Source organism: Manis pentadactyla, chromosome 7 (assembly GCF_030020395.1).
Source record: "Manis pentadactyla isolate mManPen7 chromosome 7, mManPen7.hap1, whole genome shotgun sequence".
NCBI lineage: Eukaryota > Metazoa > Chordata > Mammalia > Pholidota > Manidae > Manis > Manis pentadactyla.
Genome location: NC_080025.1, coordinates 62,239,159 through 62,251,862, shown reverse-complemented (window position 1 = coordinate 62,251,862; position 12,704 = coordinate 62,239,159). Strand labels below are relative to the sequence as shown.

General features: G+C 40.5%; 1 protein-coding gene across 5 annotated transcripts in view; it reads left to right on the top strand.

The window, feature by feature from the left end:
* The window catches only part of MAGI2 (membrane associated guanylate kinase, WW and PDZ domain containing 2), a 1,519,032-nt gene that overhangs the window by 821,048 nt on the left and 685,280 nt on the right, over positions 1–12,704 (top strand). The window lies entirely within an intron of this gene.

The following is a 12,704-nucleotide window of genomic DNA, read 5'->3' as shown; positions in this document are numbered from 1 at the left end:
GGCCATTCTGTTACTCCAGGAACACACAGGATTCCAGCTGCCAGGCCTTTTCCCCAAGGTGCCAGAAGGGCCAGCCACCCTGGTCCATGTGTCAAAATGTCCAGGGCTGCATCCACTCTACATTATCTCCAGGATTTAATGCAGTTGGGGCTGGCAGCAGAATGTTGCTCTGCAGACCATATCCTGGCTTCAATAACTCCTCTTTGGTTTGCACATACAGTTCAATAGGAGAGGCAGCAGTGTGGTTAGCATCTCCATAGGGCTCAAGGCTCCTTTTCGGGGCCTCTCATTCAAATGCCATAGGGCTGTTCATAAGTGAACTGACCAGCCCTGTAGAGTATTGGTGTCTGACTTCAGGCCAGATTTCAACAAACCATTGTACTACTCTATCCTGCCTGCCCTGGTAGGGTTATATGGTACATGAAACTTCCACTTTATCCCTAATTGCTGCACCCATTCTTGTAATACATATCCAGTAAAGTGGGTGCCTTGATTGCTCTCAGTCACCTGTGGCCACCCATAGGCTACAAAGACATGCTCTAGGCTGCTTTTGGTGGTTTGCTGATCTGCATGATGTGCAGGAAAGGCAACCAACAGTCCAGTAGCCATGTCCACACAAGTCATGGCAAACCAATATCCTTCTGATATGGGTAGAGACACAATATAGTCTATCTGCCACCTAACAAGGGGTATTGGCCCCTTTACTATTATCCCATGTTGTTGTGGGACTTGTTGTAAGTCCCTCTTACAGCACACAAGACACTCCTTCTGGGCTCTACTGACTTCTTCAAAGGTCAATGGCAAGCCCCACCAACAGGCTACAGCCCACATTGTCTTTTGCCCCACATGCAACAAGCACTGATGTAACCATTGGGCTACATCAGAGGCAGGCTTTCCTTCTAGCCAGCACACCTGGGCCAATGTATCTGCTTCATCATTCCCTGGGGATGCCAAAGGCAAATGGCCAGTCACATGATATACAGTAGCAGTCTTAATCTGACCAGAGGCCCATAGGTCTTGCCACAACTCTTGCCCCCAAAGGGACAAGTGAACAACCATCCAGTTGGCATGGTGCCATGTCAGTAGCCACAGGGTCAAGCCCTGATAGACAGCCCAGTTGTCAGTGCAAACAGCTATAGGGGAGGACTCCTGGGTGATCATGAGCCATACTGCCTACAACTCAGCCCACTGGCTGCTCTTCCCTTCTCCATCCTCCATCCATATTGTCTCAGTCTTAGGATGGAAAGCCACAGTCTTGCACTTTGGGGGCTGCCCATAGCTGGAGCCATCTGTATACCAAGCATCTTCAGGTATAGGGGCTTTTCCCTCCTGGAAGGACTTTTGGCTACCAATTGCTCTAAAGCAAGTTCTTCCTGCTTTCCACTGGTATACGTCACTGGCCCCAATAAGCATCAGAGTACTTTACTTAAGGGGCTAGTAGACAGGGTGCTATGCTGCTGTAAGTACATGCCCCATTTGGCCAGTGTAGGTGTCTGTACCACGCTACTCCGTGGCCTTTGGGTCCAGTCTCGCCTTGAGTGTGACAGACTCATCAAGACCTTGTGAGCTAGATGTAACCGAAGATGGTTATGGATGGGGCTACACTGTTATCAAGGACAGAGATACACTTATTACCTTGATCAGAAGCTGTTCTGGTGATGGGTTCTTTGTAGTCAGTTAGGTATGGTACATAGCAGCCAGTTGCTGCTCCATCAAGGTATACCAGATCTCTACTCCTTTCCATAGTAACCAGAATCCAGTAGGTTGGTGTGTCTGCTCAAGCCACTGCCAAAAGCCCCATCCATTTAACTGCAGTAAAAGCAGCTGCACATGATTCATCCCAGTTCCACCTGATGCCCTTTTGTACCAACTGGTACAAAGGCTTTAGAATTTGTGTCAAGTGTGGGATAAACACTCTCCAGTAACCGAAAAGACCCAAAAACTCTTGTAATACTGCCCTTTGAACCTCTCCTTTCAGTAGTAGCCCATACTTCCTTCCATGCTCTTATTGTTTCAACCTCCCCCAGATCTGCTAAAGTATAAAGCCTCACTTATGGGCTGCCCTATTAGGGGTGACAAGAATAGTCACTAGGGACCCAAAGAAAGATGGGGGAACTGTATGGAGCATGATATTTCTCATTCCTACAGTGAGCAACTCCTCATCGGGGATCTGGGGGTCCGTATTATAGATGATATTTTTCATGCCCAGCTCCTGTAACACCTACTATAGCTCTGCATTCATTTTCCAGCTAGTGGATAAGTATGGTAAATCACCCAGATTATGCCAAACTGCCCAAAGGCTGTAGTCAATCAATCCAGGAGTGTCTGATTCCCTGAGGTCTGATGGGTACTTTTCAACCACTGCCAGAGGGATGGTGAGTTATCAGGAAAGCCAGTCTAACCATATCAGAACCTGACATGACAATGTTTTCCACCTCCATGTCCGAGAGACTCAAAAGCCATGTAGACAGATGTTCCAACAGCTGCTAAAACTGGTTTCTCATGTCCACCAGCCCATCCTGGGTATAGGGGCAGAGAATGGAGTACTCCACAACCTGGGGAGGGAGCTGCTACTGCCCCTGAGGAGCCCACTGTTTTTGTGTTTTTATTTTCTTAATTACAATCAGGTGGACCTTTAATACAGGAGAGGCTGATACCTTGGGTGGTGGCCTTGGCAACATTTCAGCCCTCAGTTCCACCCCCTCATCTTCTCCTGACATGTCCTCTACTATATCCACTATATCCAGGGTGGAAGACACCACTCCTTCCTTTCCCTCCCCCATGGCCTGTTGCGATGTGGATTCTCCTCCTGTCTCTTCCCTCACTGCTAACGTATCTTCCAGGAGTATGACCTGTCTTCTCAGTAACTGACTCTCTCTTAAGGGCATGCCATAGGTCAGTGCCCAGCTCCTCCAAGTGATGCTGAAGTGTGTCTCTGTCCTTGATAAACCTTTCCACTATCTCAAGAAACAAACATCCAACAATCACAGATGCTACACAGCCACTCAGGGCCTCTAAGCAATCTTCTGTCTCATGGAGGGCTAATTCTAGAGCTTCCGATGTCTCCACCCTTCCGCAATTCTTGGGAAGGGCCCACCTGTCTAAGAGGTACTTTACCCTAGACCAATTCCCCACTAAGGACTCCCTAAGTGGAGGCCCCATGGATAGGTGCCTCCGGAGTGAACTCACAGCCTCTACCACTGCCAGACATAAGGGTGGCCTCCCCACCATCCAAGGGGAGTTTCTGGGTATCTACGCACCATCTCTAGGGGCAACCTGCCCAAGTGTCGCACCCATGTAGACAGATTTTTGTGTTCAGAGGTTCGGCTGACTACCACCAAGTGGAACTCAAGGGGGGAAAATATATCCCCAATCCAAGGCAAATTACCTTTGAAACCAAAATCAGTAAAAGGGAGAAATAAAGTGGGAGAAACCTGTTTATTGCTAACAAGCAGTTGTCCACTTCTGCTTGCCTGGGTCTCTTGGGACCCAGCTTCAAAAAGGGACCCAACCAACTTCTCTGGTCCAGATATGCCCTTGCTTGCCCTTGTAATTTCCTATTCATACAGAGATGGACTATTTTCTCCACCCCTTGGGTACATCTATTGATATGGAGATGCAATAAAGCCAGGCAAGAGATTCTGGAAATATTGTAAATTTACCCACAATATAATAATAATTAAGAAGTTTGAAACATTCCGAGAATTACCAAAATGTGACACAGAGACATGAAATGAACAAACACTATTGGAAAAATGGAACTGATAAAATTGTCTGATTTATAGTTCCATGAACCTTCAATGTGTAAAAAAGCATGTTATCTGTGAAGCACAATAAAGTGAAGTGCAATAAAATGAAGTATGCCTATAATCATGAGCCAAACACTGGAAACAAACAAAATACAACAGGTAAATGAACACATACATTGTTTTACCTTATAGAAATAGAATGTTATTTGGCAATAAAAAGGAATTAATTACTGGTACTTGTTAATATCATGGATAAATTTTAAAAACAAGCTTAGAGGGAGATTCAAGATGCAGTGAGAGAGGTGAGACAGAGAACTCCTCCCCAAACCACATATACTATGAAACTATAGTTAATACAACTAATCCTAAAGGAGCAACAGGAAAGAAGGCTACAGCAGACTGCAAACACCTGGAGAAAAGAGCAGACCTCATGAAACGGAAATGTACCAAAGACTTGATCTGGTGGGAACCAAGCCCCATCCCCACCCAAGCTCAAGGATGGGAGGAAGAGAAACAGAGCAAGGAGGGTGTGGAAACCTAGGACTGCTGGACACCCAGTCCTGGAGATTTGCTTTGGGAGCACAAACTTACATTGCAAGGTGCTCTGGAGATTAGAGGAGGTGGAGAGCTAAGACAAGTGGAACACTTAGAGAGACTGAGATTCCAGCCATTTGTGGAAGACAGGGATCGACATCTGGCTGCTCTGGGACAAAGGAAAGGTGGGTGGTCTGAGAGGCTTCCTAGCAGTGACAGGGCTGCTGAAGGGGCAGGGTTTGCACGGAGTTTCCTGCGCGGGAGTAGGGATAAGTGGACAAGGTTGTCTGGGTGCACTCTGCACAGTAGGTTGGGAACTTTGAGAAGCTTCAGGTGCTCCATACCCCTGTCTAGCTACACAGCTCCAAGGTCCCCCACTGTGATAGGCAGCCCCTGCTGCGACTTCCTCCTGGCCTGCCAGCACCTGCTCGCAAACCAGCAGTCCCTACCCTGGTGTCAGGCCAACCAGAGGGAGGCTCTGTCTATGGCCGCTACAAATGAAAAGCACAGAGACTTACACCTGTGTGTTCGGCCCACTGGTTCTGACAGTGGAGACAGGCACTGCAGCTGGGAAGCAGGAAACAGCTCTTTCCTCCCCCAGGCACCAGTGCCACTCCCCTGCAACCCTCGGCATCACTCCATGGGCTGAGCAGCTCCAGAGACTAGAGCTTCTGGGAATTAGAGGGCGCCACTTACAAATATGAAATTTCAAAGGAACCTGGTTTAAACAAAAATCTCACAAACACCAGAAAAAGTGAAAAATGAAATGGAACTCACCAATCTTCCTGAAAGATAGCTGAAAATAAAAATCATGAATATGCACATGGAGGTACAGAGAAATATTTAAGAACTCAGGGACAAATTTAGGATGGAGATTCAATCATTGAGAAATTTAATATCTGAAATGAAACGTACAATGAAGGGATTTAAAAGCAGATTAGATGTAGTAGAAGAGATGGTAAATGGAATAGAAATTAGATAAGAGAATACAAAGAAGCTGAGGCACAGAGTGAGAAAAGGATCTCTAAGAATGAAAGAAAATTGAGAGAACTGTGTGACCAATCCAATGGAACAATATTCATATTATAGGGGTACCAGAAGAAGAGAAGAGAGAAAAAAGGGATTGAAAGTATCTTTGAGAAAGTAATTGCTGAAAACTCCCCCAATTTGGGGCAGGAAATATTCTCTCAGGCCATGAAGGTACACAGATCTCCCAACACAAGGGATCCAAGGAAGACAATACCAAGACATATAACAAATAAAATGGCAAAGACCAAGGATAAGGACAGACATTTAAAAGGAGATAGAGAAAAAAGATAACATACAAAGGAAAACCCTTTGGCTATCATCAGACTTCTCAACAGAAACCTTACAGGCCAGAATGGAGTGGCATGATACATTTAATGCAATGAAGCAGAAGGGCCTCGAATCAAGAATACTCTACCCGGCAAGATTGTCATTTAAATTTGAAGGAGGGATTAAACAATTTCCAAATAAGCAAAAGCTGAGAGAATTTACCTCCAATAAACCACCTCTGCAGTGCATTTTGGAGGGACTGCTATAGATGGAAATATTCCTAAGGCTAAATGGCTCTCACCAGGGGAAATAAAAACACATCGAAGAGAGCAGAACAATTAATTACTAAGCAAATGCAAAATCAAATCAACTACCCCCAGACTCAATCAATGGATAGACAGTACAGAATATGGTACCTAACATATAAAGAATGGAGAAGGAAAAATAAAACCTTTAGTTGTGTTTGTGATAGGATATTAAGTGAGTTAAATTAGAGTGTTAGACAGTAAGGGAATTACCTTTGAACCTTTGGTAACCAACAATCTAAAGCCTACAATGACAATCAGTACATACCTATTGATAATCACCCTAAATGTAAATGGTCTGAATGCACCAATCAAAAGACATAATAGAGTCACCGAATGGATAAAAAAACAAGACCCATCTATATGCTGCCTGCAAGAGACTCACTTCAAACCCAAGACATACACAGACTGAAAGTGAAGGGAAGGGAAAAGATATTTCATACAACTAATAGGGAGAAAAAAGCAAGAGTTGTAGCACATGTATCAGACTAGACTTCAAAACAAAGAAATTAACAAGAAACAAAGAAGGACTTTCCATAATGATAAAGGGGTCAGTCCAACAAGAGGATATAACTATTATGAATATCTATGCACCCAACACAGGATCACCTACAACTGTGAAACAAATACTAACTGAATTAAGAGGGGAAATAGAATGCAATGCATTCATTTTAGGAGACTTCAACACACCACTCACTCCAAAGGACAGATCAACCAGACAGAAAATAAGTAAAGAGACAGAGGCACTGAACAACATAGTAGAACAAATGTACCTAACAGACATCTACAGAACACTCCACCCAAAAGCAACAGGGTACACATTCTTCTCAAGTGTACATGGAACATTTTCAAGAATAGATCATATACTAGGCCACAGAAAGAGCCTCAGTAAATTAAAAAAGATTGAAATTGTACCAACCAGTTTCTCAGATCAGAAAAGTATGAAACTAGAAATAAATTACACAAAAAAATGACAAAGCCCACAAACACATGGAGGCTTAATAACATGCTCCTAGATAATAAATGGGTCAATGACCAAATAAAAACAGAGATCAAGCAGTATTTGGAGACAAATGACAACAATAATTCAACACCACAAAATCTGTGGGATGTAGCAAAGGCCATCCTAAGAGGGAAGTATATTGCAACACAGACCTACCTCAGGAAAGAACAATCCCAAATGAACAGTCTAAATGCACAATTAATGAAACTAGAAAAAGAAGAACAAATGAGACCCAAAGTCAGTAGAAGGAGGGACATAATGAAGATTAGAGCATAAATAAATAAAATCGAGAAGAATAAAACAATAGAAAGATTCGATGAGAGCAGATGGTTCTTCGAGAAAATAAACAAAATAGATAGACCCCTAGCCAGACTTATCAAGAAAAAAAGAGAGTCTACACACATAAACAGAATCAGAAATGAGAAAGTAAAAATCATTTCAGATACCACAGAAATACAAAGAATAATGAGAGAATACTATGAAAAATTATATGCTAATAAACTACATAACTTAGAAGAAATGGACAAATTTCTAGAAAAAATACAACCTTCCAAGGCTGACCCAGGAAGAAACAGAAAATCTGAATAGACCAATTACCATCAAGGAAATTGAATTGGTAACCAAAAAACTACTAAGAACAAAACTCCTGGACCAGATGGTTTCACTGCTGAATTATATCAAACATTTAGTGAAAACCTAATACCCATCCTCCTTAAAGTTTTCAAAAAAGGAGAAGAGGAGGGAATACTCCCAAACTCATTCTGTGAGGCCAGCATCACACTAATACCAAAACCAGGCAAAGACACCACAGAAACAGAAAATTACAGACCAGTATCCCTGATGAACATAGATGCAAAAATACTGAACAAAATATTAGCAAACCAAATTCAAAAATACATCAAAAAGATTATCCATCATGATCAAGTAGGATTTTTTTCCAGGGATGCAAGGATGGTACAACATTCGAAAATCCATCAACATCATCCATCACATCAACAAAAAGGACAAAAACCACTTGATCATCTTCATAGATGCTGAAAAAGCATTTGACAAAATTCAACATCCATTCATGATGAAAACTCTGAAAAAAATGGGTATAGAGGGAAAGTACCTCAACATAATAAAGGCCATGTATGACAAACCCACAGCCAACATCATACTTAACAGCAAGGAGCTGAAAGCCTGTCCTTTAAGATTGGGAACAAGACAAGAATGCCCAATCTCCCCACTTTTATTCAACATAGTTTTGGAGGTCCTAGCCACAGCAATCAGACAACACAATAAAGAAAAGGCATCCAGATTGCAGGGAAGAAGTCAAATTGTCCCTGTTTGCAGATGACATGATATTGTACATAAAAAACCCTAAAGAATGCACTCCAAAATGACTAGATCTAATATCTGAATTCAGCAAAGTTGCAGGATACAAAATTAATACACAGAAATCTGTTGTATTCTTGTACACTAATGATGAACTAGCAGAAAGAGAAATCAGGAAAACAATTCCATCTACAATTGCATTAAAAAGAATAAAATATCTAGTAATAAACCTAACCAAGGAAGTGAAAGACCTATTCTCTGAAAACTACAGGACACTCATGAGAGAATTTATAGAAGATACCAGTAAATAGAAACATGTCCTGTGCTCATGGATAGGAAGAATTAATATTCTCAAAATGTTCTTCCTGCCTAAAGCAATCTACAGATTCAATGCAATCCCTGTCAAAATACCAACAGCATTCTTCAACGAACTAGAGCAAATAGTTCTAAAATTCATATAGAACCACAGAAGACCTGAATGCTGAGAAGGAAGAATAAAGCAGGGATTATGCTCCCTAACTTTAAGCCCTACTACAAAGCCACAGTAATCAAGACAATTTGGTACTGGCACAAGAACAGACCCATAGACCAATGGAACAGACTAGAGAGCCCAGATATAAACCCAAGCATATATGGTCAATTAATATACGACCAAGGAGCCATGGATATACAATGGGAAAATGACAGCCTCTTCAACAAGTGGTGTTGGCAGAACTGGACAGCTACACACCAGAGAATGAAACTGGATCATTGTCTAACCCCATATAGAAAGGTAAACTCAAAATGGATCAAAGACCTGAATGTAAGTCATGAAACCATTAAACTCTTAGAAAAAAGCCTAGGCCAGTATCTCCTGAATATAAACATGAACAACTTTTTCCTGAACACTTCTCCTCAGGCAAGGGCAACAAAAGCAAAAATGAACAAATGGAACTACATCATGCTAAAAAGCTTCTGTACAGCAAAGGACACCATCAGCAGAACAAATAGGCATCCTACAGTATGGGGAATATATTTGTAAATGACATACCCACCAACAGGTTAACATCCAAAATATATAAAGAACTCACATGCCTCAACAACCAAAAATCAAATAACCCTATTAAAAAATGAGCGGAGGATATGAACAGATAATTCTCCAAATAAGAAATTCAGATGTCCAACAGGCACATGAAAAGATGCTCCACATCACTAATTATCAGGGAAATGCAAATTAAAACCACAATGATATATTGCCTCATACCAGTTAGGATGGCCAACTTAGAAAAGAGTGGGAACAACAAATGCTGGCGAGGATGCAGAGAAAAGGCAACCGTCCTAGTCCTATACTGCTGGTGGGAATGTAAACTAGTTCAACAATTGTGGAAAGCAACATGGAGGTTGCTCAAAAAACTAAAAATAGAAATACCATTTGACCCAGAAACTCCACTCCTAGGAATTTACCCAAAGAAAACAACTTCTCAGATTTTAAAAAACATAAGCATCCCTATGTTTATCGCAGCACTATTTACCATAGCCAAGATATGGAAGTAACCTAAGTGTCCATCAGTAGATGAGTGAAAGAAAGGTGGTACATACACACAATGGAATGCTATTCGGCCATAAGAAAGAAACAAATCCTACCATTTAGAACAAGATGGATGGCGCTCAAGGATATTATGCTCAGTGAAATAAGTCAGGCAGAGAAAGGCAAATACAAAATAATCTCCCTCATTGGTGGAGTATAACAACAAAGCAAAACTGTAGGAAGAGGATAGCAGCAGACTCAGAGACTCCAATAAGGGACTAGTGGTTACTAAAGGGGAGGATTGGGAGAGGGTGAGTGGGGAGGGAGGGAGAAGGGGATTGTGGAGTATCATGATTGTTGCACATGGTGTGTGTGGGGTCACAGGGAAGACAGTGTAGCTCAGAGAAGACAAATAGGCACTCTGTGGCATCTTACTACACTGTTGGACAGTGACTGCAGTGGGGTATGGTGGGGGACTGAGTAATAAGGGTAATGTAGTAACCACATTGTTTTACTTGTGAAACCTTCAGAAGAGTGTATATCAATGATACCTTAAAAAAAAAGAAAAAAATAATAAATAAAAAACATTGTTTATCTAAAAAAATATATTTTCCTCAGCAAAAACAAAGCCAGACCTAAAAGGATCCTCATCATATAACTCCATTTATATGAGATCCTAGAACAGACCACACTGATTTATAGTGTCAGAAAACAGAGAACCAGTTGCCTGAGGGTTGTGTGTAGGACAGGGGAGGGTTTTGAACAGAGCAGTAGGGAATGTGCAGGGTGATGAAAATGTCCTAAATCTTGAATAGAATGGTGATTGCATAGAAGTATATACTTGAAAAAAATCAAACTTGAAACATTTTATTGTATTTATCTTAATAAAATTTCATCTTGTTATTGAAAATTTTTTAATGTATTATTAGTGTTTTTCTACTAACATTGTCTTCCATAATTCTGAATAAATATCATGCTAGATACCCTTTCAGAATTTTTTTTTTCTAAAAGCGTTGAATTTTGCTACTATTGTAGGATTTGGGGATTCCTAGATCATACTTTGGCTATAATCTGTTAACTGAAGTGGTCAGACTCTGCAAGAGGATAGAGAACTTAGATTTACAAAAATGTAAACTTCTTTAAAATTTCTCACAGTTTAATGTGCTATTTCAACTTCAATCCCTAATTCCATGAAGGATTGTTCTATATTGTGCATGACCAAAGTCAAAGAATATGGCTTATTGCCAAAGCATTTCTAGATAGAAAACTCTGACTGATAATGTCAAAGCACTTTGACCTCTTCTACTGAAAAAGAATAGTGAAAAAAATAGTTCTAACTTTCCTAGACTATCTGCATAAGCTTCTATTGGCAAACTCTCAGCATATTATAAGAATAGGAAGCCATCACAATAGACTATTGACATCATTATTTCTTCCCATTATATTTTATCTGTCTTTGAGATGTATTTGTCAGTTGTATTTTAGAATTCTAAAAATTGTGATGCAGATCTTGTAAATCTTGTACTAGCATTTATTTCTGTTCAGTCTTTTTCTTAGGAATAGACATGTTGGGGATGTGAAACATTGTTTCACCTCTCACTTCAAAGAAGCCTGTCCTTATTCTTCATGTTCTTTTCCACTTCTGGCTGATAAAAAAATATTCATGCTTTTCATTGTACATTCTTACACTTCTGTGAGCCACAAGGATTAAGTGACTTTAAATGATCCTTTCAGTAGAGATAAAAGGTCAGGAATTTATGGACCCTTCCTCTAACATGTATTTCCTTTTTCTTTTAAAAATCTTGCAATAAATTTCAGAAATATTATCTAGGACAATTTTCTTGGGAGTGGGGGAGGGTCTCCATAAAAGGGAATCAAATTGTCAAATCTGCCATAGCTAAACAAGTTGAAGTATAATATTTAATAATAATGTGAGTCTATTTTTGGTAGAAAGAAAATTATTTGTTAGGGTCTCTTCATAATGAAACTAGACAGACACCTTCAGCCAATGGCTAAATGAGATCAGTAATGTATTTTTAAATGACACCTTGACCTTCTGGCCAAAGGCTAAAAAAGAGGCATTATCTCATTATATCATTATATTGGATAATTTTTATAGCTGCCTCAAAGCCTTTGTAAAATGATTTTAAAGTCAATCCATAAGAAGCTGAATAAATACGAAGTTTTACAAAGCTACCTACCTGGTCCTTAGACTGCTAAATGTGGTCTGAGCACAGCCAGTTCACGTCTCACTACTAGGTTAGAGATGACTTCTGAGGCTGCATCTAATCCAGAGCCTCTACTGTTACCCTATACTGTATACCCTGATTAAACTGTTAGGAGCTGACTGGATCATGTGGCTCACTCCTGCTATGCCAACTATTTGGTCCCAAAGCCCCCTCTGTTATGTAACATGGGCTATGCAATATAGTCACATAAACTGTGGCTTAAAATACATGTATGAAATATTGTTAGAGGATTGGTAATTTCCTAATGAAAATGATAATTCCTAAAAATTAGAATTGCTAGGCATAATCTTTAAACAGGTAGAAAATGTAATCCAAAGAAGAAAGAGTCTCAGCTCAGCAGGGACTGGGCCCATACCTACATCATTCCCAGCACCTTATCCAATGTGTAACACAGGTATTATCCAATAAATATATGTTGAACACATTCATAAGCAACTTAATTTAAAAGGTTATTTTTACATTATGGTGCTCTGGGTGACAGCTGAAGGAAAAACTATGAACAATTAAAGTGACAAATGGAGTTAGATTCATATAGTAAGCAAGTGTGGGATTTATAAATTAAAACATGTTCACCAGGATTTACCAGGGGCACATGTAAAATACCAATCTTCTCAGTCCTACAAGGATTTTGAACCAATAGTTTGGGGTGAAAATTCAATATTTACTTTTTAATTAAGCACCTGAGTGATACAGGTGGACTGAGTACCAACACTGCAAACCACTGATCCAGGCATCTCTAGTATA